Here is a 15,000-nt window from a genome sequence, read left to right on the forward strand (position 1 = left end):
AGAGAGAGAGAGAGAGAGAGAGAGATGGACAGACAGACAAACAGACAGACGGACATACAGACAATGAAAAACATTGACAATGAGATCTCTAGAGGAGGGGGTGGGAATGAAAGAGACCCGGACAGAGATGGACAGCAGAGGGGGGGAAGGAACCTGCATCAATGGTAGAGCTAGCTTCTGAACTAAAAGAAAACAACAAGACGGTAACCCCGCAGCTCCCGCACAAACTACAGTGCAAGAGTCTCTGGACAGAGACAAAGGAAGCAGACGCATAACCATTGTGAACGCACCGAAGTCTTAATCATACCTACTTCTGAAATGAAATGAAATTATGGTGCTTAGAGCCTCGCCGACCACTAAGGCCATCCTCAAGGCTATCGCCACGTTAATACCTACTTCTGTTTATACAACCCGTATAACTATCATATATACAACAAAAAATTAAATAAAAATAAACAGTGGTACCTGGTCTACGAGTACACAGGACTAGGAATTCCACATGACTGAGGCCCGTTTTAGACCTTCTGCAGCGAGAACCAGGTTCTGACACACAACTGACAGACACGCGGGGAATCTGGTGAGCATGAATGACAGTGTCGCAGCAGCTCTGAATCCCTTTGATTTCAATCCCCGTGGGCCCTGTGTTATGACCTTAGTGGACGGCTGGGGCCGTGGATATCAGGATCTGTGTGAACCAGCCTGGAAATCTTCATGCTGTGTGTGTGTGTGGAAAGCATCGTCCCTGTAATATCTCCATCTTTCAGCCAACACTTAATATGTGTGTGTGTGTGTGTGTGTGTGTGTGTGTGTGTGTGTGTGTGTGTGTGTGTGTGAATAGAATAGAATAGAATAGATTTTATTGTCATGAAACCGTAAGGTTTATAAGACACAAGTGCAATGGTAAATAAATGAATGAAGGAAAAAGACACAATTAATCAATCAGTTAATGCAGTAAATTGCAGCAGCATTCATAAACAAATTTTCCTAATCTTGTTTGTATATATTCATCATCTGTTAGCATCACCTGACTGGGAATATTTCCTGTGTTATTCGAATGTGTGTGTGTGTGTGTGTGCGCGCGTGCTTGCAACTTCTGTGCGGCGCCCTACACAGAGTGGACACGTTTTCATATGATAAATGATAAGAGTACTGGACAAGTAAAGGGGGGAGGGAGGGGGGCGTGGGGGGGGGGGGGGACATTCTCACTACAAGCAAACGCAAACATAGCACAAGTGAATCTAAGGGTGGCCATCGGGGTGGCGGGTGGTGGTGGGTGATGGGTGGGGGTGGGGAGGGAGGCTCATTACTGCCGTCCCCCCCATAAAGAATCAGATGGACAACGCTGTATATCTTTTTCCTCCTTCCCCTTGGCCCTGTCTTCAAATGGACAACGCTGTATATCTTTTCCCCTCCCCTTGGCCCTGTCTTCAAATGGACAACGCTGTATATCTTTTCCCCTCCCCTTGGTCCTGTCTTCAAATGGACAACGCTGTATATCTTTTCCCCTCCCCTTGGTCCTGTCTTCAAATGGACAACGCTGTATATCTTTTTCCTTCCCCTTGGCCCTGTCTTCAAATGGACAACGCTGTATATCTTTTCCCCTCCCCTTGGCCCTGTCTTCAAATGGACAACGCTGTATATCATTTCCCCTCCCCTTGGCCCTGTCTTCAAATGGACAACGCTGTATATCTTTTTCCCTCCCCTTGGCCCTGTCTTCAAATGGACAACGCTGTATATCTTTTTCCCTCCCCTTGGCCCTGTCTTCAAATGGACAACGCTGTATATCTTTTTCCCTCCCCTTGGCCCTGTCTTCAAATGGACAACGCTGTATATCTTTTTCCCTCCCCTTGGCCCTGTCTTCAAATAGACAACGCTATATATCCTTATCCTTCCCCATGTCATCAAATGGACAACGCTGTATATCTTTTTCCATTCCCCTTGGCCCTGTCTTCAAATGGACAACGCTGTATATCTTTTTCCTCCTTCCCCTTGGCCCTGTCTTCAAATGGACAACGCTGTATATCTTTTTCCATTCCCCTTGGCCCTGTCTTCAAATGGACAACGCTGTATATCTTTTTCCTCCTTCCCCTTGGCCCTGTCTTCAAATGGACAACGCTGTATATCTTTTTCCATTCCCCTTGGCCCTGTCTTCAAATGGACAACGCTGTATATCTTTTTCCTCCTTCCCCTTGGCCCTGTCTTCAAATGGACAACGCTGTATATCTTTTCCCTCCTTCCCCTTGGCCCTGTCTTCAAATGGACAACGCTGTATATCTTTTTCCTCCTTCCCCTTGGCCCTATCTTCAAATGGACAACGCTGTATATCTTTTTCCTTCTTCCCCTTGGCCCTGTCTTCAAATGGACAACGCTGTATATCTTTTTCCTCCTTCCCCTTGGCCCTGTCTTCAAATGGACAACGCTGTATATCTTTTTCCCTTCCCCTTCGCCCTGTCTTCAAATGGACAACGCTGTATATCTTTTTCCTCCTTCCCCTTGGCCCTGTCTTCAAATGCACAACGCTGTATATCTTTTTCCTTCTTCCCCTTGGCCCTGTCTTCAAATGGACAACGCTGTATATCTTTTTCCTCCTTCCCCTTGGCCCTGTCTTCAAATGGACAACGCTGTATATCTTTTTCCCTCCCCTTGGCCCTGTCTTCAAATAGACAACGCTATATATCCTTATCCTTCCCCATGTCTTCAAATGGACAACGCTGTATATCTTTTTCCCTCCCCTTGGCCCTGTCTTCAAATGGACAACGCTATATATCTTTTTCCTCCTTCCCCTTGGCCCTGTCTTCAAATGGACAACGCTGTATATCTTTTTCCTTCTTCCCCTTGGCCCTGTCTTCAAATGGACAACGCTGTATATCTTTTTCCTCCTTCCCCTTGGCCCTGTCTTCAAATGGACAACGCTGTATATCTTTTCCCTTCCCCTTGGCCCTGTCTTCAAATGGACAACGCTGTATATCTTTTTCCTCCTTCCTCTTGGCCCTGTCTTCAAATGGACAACGCTGTATATCTTTTTCCTTCCCCATGGCCCTGTCTTCAAATGGACAATTACAACGCTGTATATCTTTTTCCTTCCCCATGGCCCTGTCTTCAAATGGACAATTACAACGCTGTATATCTTTTTCCTTCCCCTTGGCCCTGTCTTCAAATGGACAACGCTGTATATCTTTTTCCTTCCCCTTGGCCCTGTCTTCAAATGGACAACGCTGTATATCTTTTTCCTCCTTCCCCTTGGCCCTGTCTTCAAATGGACAACGCTGTATATCTTTTTCCATTCCCCTTGGCCCTGTCTTCAAATGGACAACGCTGCATATCTTTTTCCTTCCCCTTGGCCCTGTCTTCAAATGGACAACGCTGTATATCTTTTTCCTCCTTCCCCTTGGCCCTGTCTTCAAATGGACATCGCTGTATATCTTTTTCCTCCTTCCCCTTGGCCCTGTCTTCAAATGGACAACGCTGTATATCTTTTTCCTCCTTCCCCTTGGCCCTGTCTTCAAATGGACAACGCTGTATATCTTTTTCCTCCTTCCCCTTGGCCCTGTCTTCAAATGGACATCGCTGTATATCTTTTTCCTCCTTCCCCTTGGCCCTGTCTTCAAATGGACATCGCTGTATATCTTTTTTCATCCTTCCCCTTGGCCCTGTCTTCAAATGGACATCGCTGTATATCTTTTCCATCCTTCCCCTTGGCCCTGTCTTCAAATGGACAACGCTGTATATCTTTTTCCTCCTTCCCCTTGGCCCTGTCTTCAAATGGACATCGCTGTATATCTTTTTCCATTCCCCTTGGCCCTGTCTTCAAATGGACAACGCTGTATATCTTTTTCCATTCCCCTTGGCCCTGTCTTCAAATGGACAACGCTGTATATCTTTATCCTTCCCCTTGGCCCTGTCTTCAAATGGACAACGCTGTGTATCTTTTTCCTCCTTCCCCTTGGCCCTGTCTTCAAATGGACAACGCTGTGTATCTTTTTCCTCCTTCCCCTTGGCCCTGTCTTCAAATGGACAACACTGTATATCTTTTCCCTCCTTCCCCTTGGCCCTGTCTTCAAATGGACAACGCTGTATATCTTTTTCCTCCTTCCCCTTGGCCCTATCTTCAAATGGACAACGCTGTATATCTTTTTCCTTCTTCCCCTTGGCCCTGTCTTCAAATGGACAACGCTGTATATCTTTTTCCTCCTTCCCCTTGGCCCTGTCTTCAAATGGACAACGCTGTATATCTTTTTCCCTTCCCCTTCGCCCTGTCTTCAAATGGACAACGCTGTATATCTTTTTCCTCCTTCCCCTTGGCCCTGTCTTCAAATGGACAACGCTGTATATCTTTTTCCTTCCCCTTGGCCCTGTCTTCAAATGGACAACGCTGTATATCTTTTTCCTCCTTCCCCTTGGCCCTGTCTTCAAATGGACAACGCTGTATATCTTTTTCATCCTTCCCCTTGGCCCTGTCTTCAAATGGACAACGCTGTATATCTTTTTCCTCCTTCCCCTTGGCCCTGTCTTCAAATGGACAACGCTGTATATCTTTTTCCTCCTTCCCCTTGGCCCTGTCTTCAAATGGACAACGCTGTATATCTTTTTCCTTCCCCTTGGCCCTGTCTTCAAATGGACAACGCTGTATATCTTTTTCCTCCTTCCCCTTGGCCCTGTCTTCAAATGGACAACGCTGTATATCTTTTTCCTTCCCCTTGGCCCTGTCTTCAAATGGACAACGCTGTATATCTTTTTCCTCCTTCCCCTTGGCCCTGTCTTCAAATGGACAACGCTGTATATCTTTTTCATCCTTCCCCTTGGCCCTGTCTTCAAATGGACAACGCTGTATATCTTTTTCCTCCTTCCCCTTGGCCCTGTCTTCAAATGGACAACGCTGTATATCTTTTTCCTCCTTCCCCTTGGCCCTGTCTTCAAAGTACCACTGTCATCCGGTAGGTAGGACATGAAAAAGTAGCCCCTTCAATGCTAACACACACACACACACACAAAGAAAAAAAAAAGGCCGGGGCTGGTATTGATAGAGAGGGGGGTGGGGAGTTTGTTATGGTGCGTGTAGGTAGAGGGCAGAGGTGATCAGTAGACTGCAGTGAAGGAAGAGGAGGAGCAGGGCTGGGGGGGGGGGGGGGGGGGGGGGGGGAGGGGCTATGGGGGCGGGGGGGCAGGGTAGGTAGCAGTCATGTCTGGAGTCGCGGTAGCTCTGCGGACAAACTTTGCCGTGGATCCACTATTGCTTTCTCCCAGGGATGGACTATTACTTTGGTGGTGGAGGAAAAAGGAAAAAGAGGTGAAGGAGGTGGTCAGCGTAGGAGCTGCGAGCGAGAGGATCACATGTATACACGCATGTAAAAACAGAAACAAATACACCAAAGGCATGCATACACACGCACACGCGCGCGCGCGCACGCACCCCCCCCCCCCCCCCCCCCCCCCACAGGTGACACAAACCGCCTTTTCCTCTGACCCCCCAACACACACACACACACACAGACACACCACACATACATACACACAGACACACCACAGGTGACACACACCGCCTTTTCCTCTGACCCCCCAACACACACACACACACAGACACACCACACATTCATACACACAGACACACCACAGGTGACACACACCGCCTTTAACACCCCAACACACACACACACACACACGCACATACCTACGCATGAACGCATACACAGATTTACATGCACCAAAGGCACGCTTGCACGCACACACACACACACACACACACACACACACACAAAGCTAGCAGGCCCCATGCTAAGTTTCACGTTCTCGTTTTTCAATGGTCGCTTTATCCGATGGCTTTTGGACTCAGTGACCATGAAGGCCCGACCCCCCCCCCCCCCCCCCCATCTCCAGCAGATACCATAAGCTTTTGGATGGGTCATCGAAGGGTCAGCTTTCAGACAAGAGGGTGACTGACTGATATCTTGTGGCTGGCCACGCCTTTTAATGGCTACCGTGTCGTAAAAGAGCACTTGTTGGGGAACTGAATGTAGTGGTTTTTATTTTGGTTTTTTTTTTCCGTTTGTTTTGTTTTTTTGGGTACACTTATTTCAAGTTAGTTCCGTTTTCACTGAGTCCTGTGCGAATGTATTTTTCGCATAAGATAACAGGGATTGCGATCACGGTGAAATGAGGTGTAACTCTCTCTCTCTCTCCCTCTGTCTGTCTCTCTCTCTCTGTCTGTCTGTCTGTCTGCCTCGCACATACGCACACACACAAAGACACGCAGGCACGCATACACGGATACTAGAACGGCATCATCAGCTAACAACAGAATAAATAATTCAAAAGTATCTTAAGAAAAAGTAGCACCATGTCTTCCATAACGCTAACTCATTGATGAAAAAAACAAAACAAACAAAAAACAAACAAAAAAACCACAAAACAACAACAACAGAATATAACACATGGATACATACATCTCCTTGGAGAGACAGAAACAGAGACACACACACACACACACACACACACACACAAAAAGAGAGACAGACAGACAGACAGAGACAGAGAAACAGAGAGGAGACAGACAGACAGACGCAGTCAGACACGGACAGAGAAACAGACACGGACAGAGTCAAAGAGACGGACAGAAAGACAGAGACAGCAACGAACAGAGAGACAGACAAACAGATACAAGGGACAGAGTGAGGGACATACAGACATAGAGGCAAACCGAAACAGAGAGACAGAGAGAGAGAGGGGGGGGGGGGGGGAGGGAGAGGGAGATAGGAGACAGACAGATAGACAGACAGAATTGTTGTTTTGTTTCAGCACAAACCCAAGTACCCGGAGAAGAAGACCCAGGCAACAGGGCATGAGGGTGGATCTGGTCCTTCAACAAACCCCCCCACCCGCCCCCGCCCCCCACCCAGCTTCCCCATTTCCCCCTACCCCTTTCCACTGACTGCTTCACTCAGGGTTTTTCAAACAATCGGGGAGGGGGGGGGGGGGGGGGGGGGGGGGGGGGGGGGGGGGGCGGCGTCCCCCTCCCAAGTCCATATCCACGTTCTGTTGGTCCGTCCGTCCCTTCAGGACCGGAGAAGAGGGTGGGGGGGGGGGGTGGGGGGGGGGGCGGGAGGTGGAGGTGATGGGAGGGAGGGAGCAGTAGGGGGTCGGATGGGGAGGGGGACGTGGGGGGGAGGGGGCAGGGCAGGAACCCGAGGAGAAGCCCTGGCCATCTGATTACCTGCCTGCCCTACAGGGCGGTCGGCTGAATCACAACAGTATCCACCACACCCTACCCTACCCTACCCTTCTTCCCCCCTACACAATCGCTCGCTAATCCCTCTATTCTGGTTATGGCCGTTGAGGTAACAGGTTCACTTTCCATTTCTTCTCCTTCTTCTTCTACTACTCTCTCTCTCTCTCTCTCCCCCTTTCTTTCTCAATTTCTTTAGAGCAGGTTTTTTGTTGTTGCTGTTATTCTTTCTTGCCGTTTTTGGAAGATGAGACGGGAAGACTGGAAGAAAAGCCGTGTCACACATGCCGTCCAGCAGCGTGTACGTCCCATCGTGAACAGCTATTCATCACACGCTGCACGACTGCATGGTTTTTTTTTGACTCACTTGTGTAAACAAAGTGAGTCTATGTTTTTAACCCGGTGTTCGGTTGTGTGTGTGTGTGTGTGTGTGTGTGTGTGTGTGTGTGTGTGTGTGTGTGTGTGTGTGTGTGTGTGTGTGTGTGTGTGTGTGTGTGTGTGTCCGTGGTAAACTTTAACACTGACATTTTCTCTGCAACTACTTTGTCAGTTGACACCAAATTTGGCATAAAAATAGGAAAAATTCAGTTCTTTCCAGTTATCTTGTTTAAAACAATATTGCGCCTCTGGGATGGGTAACAAAAAAAAAAAAAGAATGAAGCCTAATTATATGCAAACTGCATTTACTGTTATATATATATATTTTGTATTCTCTAAGCTTGGCACTTTGATCTGATATTCTGACCCAACAACTAGAGCAGTCATTATTGTCATTTTTTGTTCAAACAGGAACTTCTTTTGCTAAGCATGGAAGTTTTATTTATTTTGCAAACGTTTTGGTGCAGCTCGTAAAAAAGGGAAATTACTCTGTAATTAATGCTTGGGGACTTAATTTGCTTTAAACTGATCTTTTCATCTTAAACATTACATTTTGAAATTATACTCAATACATAAAAAGCTTGGATTTTTTTAAAAAAAGTGTATCACAAGTGAGTCTTGAAGGCCTTGCCTCTCTTGTTTGTTTTTGTTTTTCCCATTTAACTTTTTTCAGGACAAGGGGGACACATGTTCATCAGATACTGAAAACAGTGCAATGCTACAACAAGCAGCAAAGCATCATAATTAGCACCAGGAAAAAATCTAGGGACATTTCGATTAATTAAGGCAAGGTAGCTTGACAAACACAACACCAATCGTTTGGATCGTTCCGAGTCTGAAAAGTTTTAGCCATTTTCCATCAAGAAAAACATGAATATCATTTTCTGTTGATTTCGCCCCCAGAGCTCCGCTCCGCTAGTTAGATGAAGTTGGACTCACAGATAGTTCTCAAAAGCTAGACGTTCTTGGGACTTACGTCTGAACACCTTAAACGTCAGTGGGTTTTGGCATTCAGACACTGTGCCACCGAATCTCCGGTGGTTGGCGCAAAAGAGTGTGGGCGTGTAAAATCGACTGGAGATGACGGACGGATTATATATATATATATATTTTTTTTTTTAATCATTATTTCTTTTTATTGTTGTTTATTTATATATTCATTCATTCATTTATTTAGTATTAATATCATGTTTAACATCTACACTCACTGACCAGCTGACGGGCATCAGTAAACCTGACCACTTCATTCTGAATGCAATTTTTCGGGAGTTTCCTGGGTGATCTGACAACACACACACACACACACACACACAGACACACAAAACAAAACAACAAACAAAAAACAAAACAAAAAACCCGGTGATTTAATAACTGATTTGAATAGATAAGGCGCGGTCGTGGTAGAATGGGTTAAGCATCGGACTTCTGATCCAGCGATCACCAGCGATCAGAATTCTACTGGGCCCCGGTCATGGTGTAAGTATCCTTGGGGTACTTAGGCACTCTACTCCGGTTTTCCTCACTCCAGGTGTGTGTGTGTGAAAGGGGTACCTGGTTTCGACTGGGAGAGGTTAAAAAAAAAAAAAAAAACAGCGGAAGGAAAGCACTAGGCCCCCGCCTTACTATGCCGAGCCCTGCACACAGTGGATAACAATTCACTGCCCCGATAGCCGTCAAAAATACCTTGTATAAGGACCATCAACCTTTTAACTTTCAATCAAAAAAACCGTTACAAGAAACGAAACCAGTATTGTTTTATCCACAGAGATGTGAGAGAAAAAACAACAAACAAACAAACAAAACAAACAAACAAACAAAAAACCACCTTAACAAGAGACAGAGTGCGAGAGACGGAGGATGAAGGCAGCAAGACAGGTTGGGTCACGTCGAGGGTGCAGGTTTGCACGATACTCTCCGTCTGTCAAACAACAATCATCATCAACTTGTGGCCTTCATCACAGGCGGCAGCAGGCAGGACAGACAGACAGACAGACAGACAAAGAGAGAGAGAGAGGGAGAGACAGACAGACAGACAGACAGACAAAGAGAGAGAGAGAGGGAGGGAGAGACAGACAGACAGACAGACAGACAGAGAGGCAATGTGAGGGAGGGAGGGGGAGGCAAACAAACAGACCGACCGACAGACATACAGAGAGGGAGAGAGAGAGAGAGGGTAAAGGACTCAAAGAATTTAACATTAGACCTCCGGCCTGAAAACATATAAGGCGCATAATGATGCACACACACACACACACACACACACACACACACACACACAGAAGGGTTGGGGTTGGGGACAGAGACGTAGATACAGAGAGAGAGACGCAGAGAGAGAAGAAGGAAAAATACAAGATGCTCAGAATGGTCGACATTCCACCACACAAGCTGCCAAGAATCTGCTCATTAAACATGAAGGAAGGGGGAAGGGAGGGAGGGGGGGAAGGGGAGGAGGGCGGGTGGAGGGGAGTGGGGGAGGAGGGAAGGAGAGGTGGAGGTGTGATAGGACTGACAGACCCGGACAGACCAAAAGCAGCCAACCAACAAACAGGAAGCCTTTCATCCGCCCTTTCCACCACCACCCCCAATGGTCTACACCCCTCCCAGCAACCCCACTCCCCCCCTCCCCCCCCCCCAACTCCCCGACCCCCTTCTTCCCCCAACAAAAACTCCTAATGTCATTCTCAAGTGAAGCGGAAGGAGCAAAAGAAGGTTTGTGGGGGACGGGGTGTGAGGGTGCGGGGGTTTGGAGGAGGTGGTAGGGAGGTAGGGGAGGGGCCCCAGTCAGACAAAAGCCTCCGTGATCAAACAGACGCAAGTCAGCACCCTGGGACCCTTAATTGTTCCCCCCCCCCCCCCCCGCCCTCTCCCCCCCCCCACTCCCCGCCGACACCCCCCACCCCCTCCACCGTCCTTCCCCCACTGTCTCCAACCTTCATCAGCCGCCGCCACCACCACCACCACCACTACCCACCCCACGACCCCCTTCTTCCACCCACACAACCACTGCGTGATTTTTACCTGGTCCGCCACCCCAACACCCCCTCGACTTTACACCTTTCCCTTCTGGGTTTGTTATCCACCCGCCCCCTCCCCTTTCCACTCCTCCCCCCCCCCCTCCAAGCCTCCCTCCCCTTCCCGGAATCCCTTCAGGTCCAACCCCCCCCCCCCCACACACCCCCAACCCCCCCGGTGCCCCGCCAGGCATGAAAACCTACCCTGGCAGGGGTGCAATTACGGAAACAGTGGCCCCCTTTGTCTGCCGCACTTTTCATACTCGGCAAGAGAGTTTTAATTGGCAAGCTTTCCGCAATTATAGGCAGCGGCTTGATTTCTATCTGGACTGGGAGGGCGTGGAGATGTGTGTGTGTGTGTGTGTGTGCGGGTGTGTGCGAGGGAAGGAGGAGGTGGGGAAGGATGGGACTGAGGGCAGGACGGGCTGTTTCGGGGAGGGAGGGAGGGAGGGGTCAGTGGAGGGTGGAGGAGGCATAAGGGGAAGGAGGGGTGGGGGTTACCTGGTGACAAGTGCACTCTGTCTCGCCGCCTCCTCCTGAGAGAGAGAGAGAGAGAGAGAGAGAGAGAGAGAGAGAGAGAGAGACAGAGAGAGAGAGAGAGAGAAATGAAGGGATAATTTTACCTGACACACACTCAACCGTCGTCTCAGTATAACCCCCCACCTCTACTTCCTCTGGCCCTGACACCCCCTTCCATCTTCTCTCTCATCCTCATGTCTCTCACCTTGTTAGCCCCCACCCTCACTCCCTTACATCCACCCTCTTCTGCCTTCACTCCCCCCCCCCCCCCGCCAACTCTACCCCCACATAACTCCCCCACCCCAACACACACACGCACAAACACACACACCCCATCCTTGAGAAGGGTGGTTGTTTTTATCTCCGCGGAATCTTAACAGTCTGGCTTTTGTGCCCCTTGTCCCTTCCACCCCCTACATCTCCCACCCCACCCACCCCACCCCCTACCCTCACCCTCTATTCCAAACCGCTGTCGGTCACGACAAAGGCGAATCATTGTTGTTTCTGGCGCGCTGGTTAACGACGGAAATGAGCGATTGTGTTTCACGGGCTCTTGTTCAGTAGCAGCGGCAGCGGCAGCGGCGTCGGCGGCGATGAGGCAGAATCTGAGTCACTCGTTTCTTCTTCTTCTTCTTCTTCTTCCAGTCCCATTTCCATCCATACCCCCCGCCCCCTCACCTCTCCCTGTCTTTTTATTAACCATGAGATAATAAGCAATGTGCGTGGAGCTTGGGTGGAGGAAGGTTCTATAGCAACAGAAGCAAACCCAGCTGGGTTTTTTTTTTTTTTTTTTTTTTTTCTTCCTAATATACATTAAAAAAAAAATCTTTTTTTTTTAATTTTATCTTTTTTTGTTTTGTTTTATAAAGTCCAATAATTTGAATTCCCTGCCCCCCGCCTCCCCCCCCCCCCCCCCCAAGCCGAGAACGATTTGGAGTTTAACGACCTGACAATTGTTGCTCTCAAGGTCAAAGCGATCACGGGTAGAGGGGAATGAAGTTAAACCGCAAACTAAACTTGTTCCACACAAAACGTTCACGAACTGACTGTTACCTTTTGGAACACTCAACAACAACAACAAAAAAAAGTGTTGGACGTGTTTCCCACTTTAAACAGACCACCAGAACCTAACTGCCAGACTCTTTTTCAAGACAGAAAAGAAACACACACACACACACACACACACACACACAGATCTTCCCCCTCCCTCTCATACATCTTGATTAGTTTGTTGTCTCCCTGTCATTCACCGCAACACTCTTCTTCCTCCAGTCCTTCTCTTCGCAACATGGACGTCTGCCTGGGGAGAGAGAAGAGGAGAACAGAACGCTGCACGTGCTATCAACCTCGGCGTCCAAAGGACAAGCACCCTGACCACCACCTGAACTCCCGGACAGCCGGGCCACCAATGAAGGTCTTCTGTGTGGGTGTGGAGAGGGAGAAACCACGACCTCGTCTTTTTATCTTTTTATTTATTATTTTTTTTTTTTAGTATTATCATTTTGATCAATTTCTATTTAAGTCAAAGAACATAGCATAAGCACAGAAACACACACTGGCACGCACACACACACACACACACACACACACACACACACACACACACACAACATGGGAGGGGCATCAAGCACGGCTTATTCAAGCCCCGCCAAAACATAAGAAAACAAGTAAGCACAAAACTTACGCAGACAAATTAAAGGAGCCAAAGTAAATGTACTCACACTGACAAGTATGAAGCAAAAGCAGTACAATACAGAGACACAAAGTTGAAAAAAGATAGAGTAGTTTATATATATATATATATAGAAAAAAAGAAGAAACAGTATGTGGTGTGAAAGAATGAGAGGGAGAGGGACAGCCGTGGTGTGTGTGTGTGTGTGTGTTTGTGTGTGTGTGTGTGGGTGTGGGTGTACACGTTTAAGTTAGAAAAAGAAAAAAAAGTCGTGGTGGCAATTTGCTCACAGAAAAAAAAACCCAACTGCTTTGCAATATTCATTTGCATTTGTATTTCTTTTTATAACAACAGATTTCTCTGTGTGAAATTCGGGCTGCTCTCCCCAGGGAGACCGCGTCGCTACACTACAGCGCCACCCATTTTTTTTTGTATTTTTTCCTGCGTGCAGTTTTATTTTGTTTTTCCTATCGAAGTGGATTTTTATACATAAGTTTGCCAGGAACAACCCTTTTGTTGCCGTGGGTTCTCTTACGTGCGCAAAGCTTATATAAGTGCATGCTGCACACGGGACCTCGGTTTATCGTCTCATCCGAATGACTAGCGTCCAGACCACCACTCAAGGTCTAGTGAAGGGGGAGTAAATATCGGTTGCTGAGACGTGATTCGAACCAGCGCGCTCAGATTCTCTCACTTCCTAAGCGGACGCGTTACCTCTAGGCCATCACTCCACTAAAAAAATAGATATTTGTATGTATGCATGTATGTATTTGTTTTTGTATTTCTTTTTATCACAACAGATTTCTCTGTGTGAAATTTGCAGGAGGTCTTATCAGACTTCAACGATTCATGGGCGATGATACACTACCATCACTTCACCTTGACAGTGAACGACAGAACGACTGTTCCAGTCGACACGATGTTTGATGCTTCATCTGTTGACTTCGCTTTTCTAACAGTTTTGTTCAACTCTCCACGGCAACACTACAGATGTGTCTGTCTGGCTGACAAAAGGACCTGCGATAAAAAAAAGAAAAAAAAAGTATTGAGCACAGCCTTGTCAAATGAGTTGGATCTTAATAGCAAGGGTTAGACAGAGAGAGAGGGCTGGTGCTTTAACTCTCTCCATACGAACGGCGAAAGAGACGACGTTAACAGCGTTTCACCCCAATTACCATCATCAAAATAATGCAAGCGGAAGGCGCTTATACTGAAGACGTGAATGTTGACAAAGAATACCACAATTCTGACGACGGAAGGTTGGGTCATTCAGACACCCACTGGACATCCGAGGGGTCTGTGTAGAGGAGAAGAGAGGACTGGCCGTACTGATTGAGTTAATGGGACCTCTCAGCATCGTCACTTACTCTCATCTTCCCGATCACACACACACACACACACACAAAGAACCCAACCAACCAAGCAACCAACCAAACAAAAAGTCCCATTTTGTTGTCCCTCACACAAGGGTGACGGAAATGTTGATTTACTATTCATGTTGATGATTCCCTGGCATAGTTTTACATGAACATAGTTTTTCATGGGAGCTTCTAGCGGGAGGGACTGTGCTGAAGGGCCCCCTAGACGGGGATCCCTCTCATCTCTGGCTCAAACTTAAACAATGACTGAATGGAGTGTCGTCACTAGGAAAGGTGCGAAAAAGGTGCCCAGCCTTTGTTCAATGAGAGGAATGCATAAAACAGCAAAACACCATTTCACATTTCAGTTTCTGTGTCAAAGTAGCGTCAGAACCTGCGGACAGATCCGTAATGCTACGCTACACCGCATCTACTGTATAAAAAAAAAAGAAAAGAAAAAAAAAAGAAAAAAGAAGAAGAAGAAGAAGAAAAGAGCACCGCAGCAGCGATGCAGGGCGTGCGTTGGTGGGTAACCTTACAGCGGCCTGACACATAATGATCTAGCTCTCTGTCGGTTGATGACTCCGTACAGAAGGAACCTAGGTATGGCTTTTTACTGCTACTATTATAATTATTATTATTATTATCATTACCATCATCATCATCATTATTATTATTCATACTATCATAAGAGGAGTGGTTATGCGCAGCTGGAAAACAACGCCAATGGAAAGGGAAAGGTAACAGAGGGAAAACAGAGGATGAGGGGGTGGTCACTATTAACACACTCATACATACACACACACTCTCTCTCGCTCTCTCTCACACAACCCAATCCCCCTC

General features: G+C 47.5%; 1 protein-coding gene across 1 annotated transcript in view; it reads right to left on the reverse strand.

The window, feature by feature from the left end:
* Positions 1 to 15,000, reverse strand: part of LOC143300607 (uncharacterized) — a 152,781-nt gene that overhangs the window by 63,291 nt on the left and 74,490 nt on the right. The gene's annotated exons all lie outside the window — the stretch shown is intronic.

Source organism: Babylonia areolata, chromosome 26 (genome assembly GCF_041734735.1).
Source record: "Babylonia areolata isolate BAREFJ2019XMU chromosome 26, ASM4173473v1, whole genome shotgun sequence".
NCBI lineage: Eukaryota > Metazoa > Mollusca > Gastropoda > Neogastropoda > Buccinidae > Babylonia > Babylonia areolata.